The sequence below is a fragment of the Halyomorpha halys genome, unplaced genomic scaffold (genome assembly GCF_000696795.3).
Source record: "Halyomorpha halys isolate HHAL.00 unplaced genomic scaffold, Hhal_1.1 Scaffold892.1, whole genome shotgun sequence".
NCBI classification, from domain to species: Eukaryota; Metazoa; Arthropoda; class Insecta; order Hemiptera; family Pentatomidae; genus Halyomorpha; species Halyomorpha halys.
In genome coordinates this window covers 553887-560973 of record NW_027105126.1, presented here as the reverse complement: position 1 = coordinate 560973, position 7087 = coordinate 553887, and the positions used below count along the sequence as shown (strand labels likewise).

Here is a 7087-nt window from a genome sequence, read left to right as displayed (position 1 = left end):
GTCTAATATTTGTGGTTAGAACAGTTCGATGAGGTTTGATAGGGTTATTTATTACAGAGGAACAACTATATTGAGTTGATAAACCATTCTTTTGTGATACTGAGCTGTAGTTTCAAAACAGGATTTCTCGCAGTAAAAGACTTTTTAAAAAGAGTTTATTGTACATTTAGTGCAAATAAAACACATTAAGTCTAAAATAACAGCATCACATATATAACTAACTTGGAAACGGGCTCAGATAAGACTAACGGGAAACGGCTGAATTACAGAGAGTATAAGAGAGAAATTTGCACTAGTTCTAGGAACATTACTTTACAATCCCGTGTGAAAGAGTTGAGTTCTCACGGTAGTGTTCTTAGAGCTAGTATTAAGAAGAAAAAGGTAAAATACAATAGGTAACTTATAAATATACATATATATAGATAACTAACCTTTATTTTTCCGGATTGAATTTACAACTTAGAATGTGTGAGAATTCAGGTGAATCTGAAAAGTAAATAATAGGAGTGAATAGATAGAAAAAAGATTATTAATATATTTTTTTTTTAATTCAATTAAAAGTGAAACTAAATCTTACTCTCTAACCACTCATACCCATTAGTTTCTAATCTTCCTTCCTATTTCATTCCGGACAATCCTCCGAGGCGTCTGAAAATAAGATGGCCTCGAGACCTTATACTGTAAAAATGTTTTTAGAGTGGTACTCATTATACATGGTAGTAAATTTACTTGATGTATTTAAATACAGTTGTAAATATCAATAAATAAAATTAAAAAAAAAAAAAAAAAAACTAAATCTTAGATATTTTAAATTACACTAACTACTCCACGATTACATAAAAAAAAAAAAAAAAAAATAGAATTTGTACCGCTACAACCCGTGAAGGGATAGAGGTGCAGTACTTTGTAAGGAACTACTGTTACTAGACCAACGGTTGTGCAAGGAGGTGATTTCGTCAGAATCACGCTCGAACCACCAGATTTTTACTAAATTAAAGGTAACCAATTTATTAGGCTGGGTGTACCCCAAAAGAGCAGGTAGCCACAGGGTTGACTCACGACTACAGCGTAACAGAAAACAATTTTCTGCCCAGCCGGATACGAACCGGGGTCATTGCTGTTAGTAGCATCGTGCCTTACCACGGTGTCAACGAGCTCCCACTCAATGATCGCATATAGATAAAAAAGATAATATGCCGAGAGGAATGCTTGTTGAAATAGTGGTACTGTACTTTAAGAATAAGAAATTTTAAAAAAATGATGGAGTTAATAAAGCAACTAAGATGTTCTTTTCTTTATGATAACTAGGAATATATCTTACACGTAAGGACGATTTCTTTTTCAGGCAATGATAATGTTGAAATTCAATAAAACGGGCTCAGAATTTTGATTTTGTAAAGCCTAAATCAGAATCTATGATATGATAAAACCCTCCTCCTAACAAGTGTGACAAAGGAGGGAGTGGATTGAGTTATTCCCACGCACCTAGTGAATAGAGAGTGAATAAGAAATGAAGGAAACCTCTTTTACTTGTTAGATTCACAAAACCTTTTTACAACACGAAGTTCTTAGTTCTATTTGGGTCCTAGCAACCTGGAAAGTTCGTACTATTAATAAACTAAGATTTACTATGAGTTTAGGATTTCTAAAAGGATTGAGTGGAAAACTTCATCAAAGGAAATTTATCCTTTAGTTAAATAACGAATTAAACTTTTAAAAAGGCCCCTTTGTTCCCCTTAAATAGCTCACTAGAAACTTTAAAGGACTATAATTGAACAGATTCAAAACTAAATACATCTTAGTACTAAATAAATTTAATTTTCTCAATATTATTAAAGTAATCCTAAAAAAAAAGATTGCAAATTATTTAAAATAAACGAAATTAAAGATACTTTGTAGGGTTATTATTTTGAAAAATTCACAATTAAGCCGAGTCAGACTATTTCTGATACTAATTTTAATCAAAATCCAATGGTCGTTGGTTGAGCTTGTGTAATATACAAAAAAACATGGTCCGAGTGTGGTCAAAAGAATTCAAACAGAAATAAAACTATTTACTATGAGCCAATGTTTCCCTTTGTTGGGCTTCATCATGATTAAAAAATACAAACAACTAAATCAATGTAACAGAGTTAGAGAATATATAACATAAAATGAAAGTAAACTGGCTGTATACGATCATGCGAAAACGTCTTAAAAAATCAACAAAGAAATTAAAGAAAATGAAATTGATATACAGATTGAAAAGTATAAATAAACAGGAATTGCAGGATCAATTAATGAAAACGGAAATAATAAAAAATAGATAAAAAAGAAATATGAAATATACAGTAAATACTTAAAGACCGAAAATAAGAATAAAATAATGATCAAGAAAAAAATTCAATAATGAACAAAGGATACCAACCTTACTGAATGGAGGTAAGCAACGGAATATGATAAAGGTGGATGCAAAAAACCAACAGACTAGAGAAGTATGGGAATTTTCGATTCAGAAATATGTTAAATATAGAAGCAAAAAGATATAAAATAATGTAGATTATAAGGTAAGATAATAATCAGGTACATAGTAAAGATAATATCAGGAAATTTAAAACAATATTAAATATATGCACAAACCAAATGATATTATACATAATAAGGAGGATAAATATATTAAAAATATACATATAAACAAAACTCTATTATTAAACAAAATTAAAAGAATAAATACAATAAATATAATTAAGTTAAAAAGATATATAAAAAATTTAATAAAGCCACAAATGTATTGTAAGTTCATATAATAAAAGCACTAGTTATAAAATAATAAATGCTAGTATAAGGTGGAAGTATCACATGAATATAAAATACTGATATAAATAAATATAAAATATAAAGAAAAGGTGGATAGTTTTTATGTCATATATTCTCTTAAAATCTGTACCGCTAAAACCTATGAAGGGTTAAAGGGGCAGTGCTTTGTAAAGAAGTACTGTTACTAGACCAACAGTTGTACAAGGAGGTGATTTGATCAGAATCACGCTCGACCACCAGATTTTTACCCAACTAAGGGTACCCAAATTTATGAGGCTTGGTGAACCAGTGCCCACAGTGTAGACTCACGACTACAGAGTAACAGAAAACAATTTTCTGCCCAGCCGTATTCGAACCCGGATCCTTGGAGTAAGTAGCAAAGTGCCACCTATTCTCCACAAACTAACTTTGTTTTACAATTTCAGTTTTTGTAGCTCTGCAAAGTGAAGCAGAAGGTTGGGTCATAATAAATAGTTTTATTATTTTAATATTTGAGGTCCTTTGACTGCACCTGGACCATCTTCTTTTAAAATTGTAATCAGAACCTATAAATTTGATGAGAAAATCCCCCCCCCCCCAAAATGTAAAATCCATTTTATAAAGTCGTATTTCCTTTTGATCGATTTTAATGAAAAAAAAGTTGCTCTAACATCCCAAATACACCTACTAAGTGTGTAATTTCAGTTTTGATTTTTGAGCTAGCACATAATACGTTCACACATAAATATACATACCATTTTGCGAGACTTGGTTGTTTGGACCTAAGGGTTGGAACTCAAACTTAAATCTCAAATTCTAATTTTTTCACATGAAAATTTCTTATATACTTAAATGAAACTATAAAGTTTATAAGATGCAAATTATTAAATTTTTAAGCTACTAATTTTAATTGAATAAAGTAAAGTAATGTAAGATTTGTTAACAGAAAATAAATAAAGAAAACAAGAAAGAAACATTTTTTAGAAAATATTGACTCTATGAATGTACCTCCATCCAACCTACACTGTTAAAAAAAATTCAATAGTCTCCAATTCCTTCTTCCAGCTCTCAATTATTTTTTTTATTTTATCAATTCAAGTAACTACCTAAATTTTAAATACATGAAGTTTGTTTTCGTTTCAAATTATTTTCCGACTTCACTTTGTATTTTAACTTCTAAAACTATTTTCTTACACGAATTCTCATAATCTGATAAAAATATATCAATTGTTGGTGTTGGTTAAGGAACTAGGCAAATAGATTTTACCAACGCCTAATGGCTAAAATATATGGAAACTACTAACAGATAATACCATAAGAAAAAATCGAAACACGTTGTCTAAGATTAGAATAGAGTGACAGTGAGTAAGACCCGAGGAAGGATCTGAGATAAAGGGTTTATAGAACACAAGATGGTTACATAGCGTGGAAGGACCAGGACATAGCTCTTACTTTTTATTCCCTCCGGATGTACTCTGATCTTAATGAAAAATCCTTTCATAAGAAGCCTTTTGTCACGCACATGGAGCTTTGACAAGTAGAATCCTTGCATGGTGATACAGAATATAAGTCAAGGAAACCATAATTTATTTAAAATTCTTCCTGTACTAAAAGACACATAGATGCAAACATATGTCGTCTCTACATTATTGCTTCACGAATCTTCCTTTCCTTTTTCAAAAATAAAATTCAAGATCATTCTCACTCGAAGATATTAGCATATATTAATATAAATTATCTCCGACTTTTTTGAAAGGAGAAATCCTCATATTCACTTATACATAACCAAATATGGTCTCGTATACACAAACTAAATACAAATAATTTATTTTGTTCTTATTTATGTATAGTTTCTGTCAATTTATCCTCATCCGAGGAGTAATAGATGAGAATATAAAATTAATTTTATCAGCTCACCAGCCCTATTTAATAATATCCCACAACTTACCAATATTCTTCGATGTCTAGGTTCATTCCAGATAAAAGACTCAGCTAAAACCCATCTATTACAAAATAAGTACCCTATTCTCTCCATTGACAATGTCTAATTTTAAAGAATATCATCGAACATCGCTTATTAACTAACCGAGCATCGGATTAATTCTAAAAATATGATATATAATATAATATGGTAAACTATATATACATATATAAAAATATGATAATTGGACACTTATTCATGAACGTAGGATTATAATAATGGAATATACAGGAATATAAGAAGGATTACACAGGAATATAATAATGTCTATAGGATTTTAATATTTTTTGCCACTTTTTGTAATGTACTAATAAAAAAGTTTTCCTGTTGTGGAGGTAGAAAAACTGGTAAATTGAGATTTACGCCACTTTTTCCTCCATGCCATTGTTAGTAGAGATGGTGGTAATTGGAAACCCTGTTTTCGGTTATTATTTTTTAAGTATGTAGTTTCAACTGCTTTAAATAACCGTTTTTCGGTTAGTGTTTTTCTGGGATCATAATTTTTCGAAAAATACCACTGAAGCGATGTCAAAGATGAAAAGAAATGTGTCCGCTTAACAAGTATCCTTTGTTATAGACCCGAAGGATTCGGTTCTAACATATCAACTTTACATCTTATTTTACGTGAAGAGCTTAAATGAAGTTATAAAGTCTTTCTCAGTTTTACTTTTTTTTTACAAGTCAGAAGAGAGCACGACCGAGATGACAATTAATAAAACACTGATTTTACAATTTTACATGTTTTTTTTTTTACAGAGCACAAAGATCAGTAACTCAATGAAAAAGCAAGATACGTATATTATGCACCCACTCCTATCATATCACTTATATATCAATGTTGTTTTTAAAAATTGAACGACAGCTTGAGACAACGTTGAAGACTTGAACGAAAGGATGGAGATAAGTAAGTCGATGAGTAAAAAAGTAATGAAGAGCTTGTGTTTAATCATAGTAATATTACAATATATTATACAATATAATAATAACTTATTCCAAAATAAATATCACTACAGAAAAAATGGTTGAAAAATCGGAAAAGTGACATTCGTCACTTTTATGACTAAAATATATAATTATAATATATTATATTATTGAATTTATAAAACTTCCTAGGTAATGTAGTGTGTCTCGATTGAGCCCCCCAAAACTCTGTTTTTTTATTTTTCTAATAATCCTTCACAAAAAGATTAATAAAATAATAAAAAACAGTTTTTAGAGCCAAGATTGTAAATTTCAATTTATAGATTTTTCAACTAAAAACCTTTTTTTTTCTCAAATTTACCTTATTTTGACATACACTAAAATTCCTTTATTCCTTTGTGTTGAGCTATATAATATAAACTAAGTACTGAATATATTATACAAGTAAAATTTCATTAGGATCACATTTTCTTTTATAATATGCAATATAATTATATAAGAGGTTATTTAAATAGCTCTTTTTTTTCTCGCCGAAATGAAATTTCTTTGTAATTGATTGTATCTATCTCACTAAAGTTGATCTTTAGTTGTTTTTTGTTTTTTAAATAAACACGAATTGACTAAAACCAGACCACCCGGGAACGAATTCAGAGCCTAAAAACAAAGTTACAAATTATTACATTCTTTCTGGATTGGTGGGGTAAAGAAATATTTAAGGAACTCAAAAAAAAAAAAAAAAAAAAAACCCTACAAAAAGAACTTCAAATTTATTAAGACCACACTGATGACGGAAATTCCATAGAGGTCAGTTATCATGGTTTCCTTTACATCTTGCTAACTCTATGGTTGATTGATTTCATAACTGATTTATTTTTATACAAAAGTATATAAATCTTTAGAAAAAAAAAAATTGTAAAAATACAAGAAACTTATTAGTCCCCACTACTCCCAATACCAACGGTCACTTTGTTTTTTGACTGCCGTCAAAACAGGTATGAATTCTGTCTCATCATTTGATTTGTATTTTTTTTCTTTCTTTTTTCATGTCTCTATTTGTACTTTCTTTAATATTTCTTCTCTTATCTATCTGTTTTTTCTTTTTTTCCTTTTTGTAACTATAGTGTTCGTATCATTTTTAGCCATGACGAAGCCCTGCAACGTGGGGCGAAATGTTAGCTCAATAAAATAGCATAAATCTACTATTTGAGTTTGTTTTTTTTACCGCACCCGGACCATATTCCATTCAAAGAAACTTTTTATTTCGAAGTTTTAAATGAATGAGAAGTGTATAGAAAACTAATTTTATAACACACATTATTTTGTGTGTAAACGATAACATACATTATTTTGTGTGTAAACGATCAGTAAAACCATGGTCGACATCCTACCGCAACAGCCGCAGGGAGGAGG

The 7087-nt window shown here is 29.7% G+C and overlaps 1 long non-coding RNA gene across 1 annotated transcript in view; it reads right to left on the bottom strand.

The window, feature by feature from the left end:
* Positions 1-426: 426 nt before the first annotated feature.
* Positions 427-7087, bottom strand: part of LOC136796062 (uncharacterized) — a 263158-nt gene continuing 256497 nt past the window's right edge. Inside the window, exon 3 of the long non-coding RNA XR_010843754.1 lies at positions 427-486. This is a non-coding gene — a long non-coding RNA (uncharacterized lncRNA). The remainder of the gene's footprint in view (positions 487-7087) is intronic.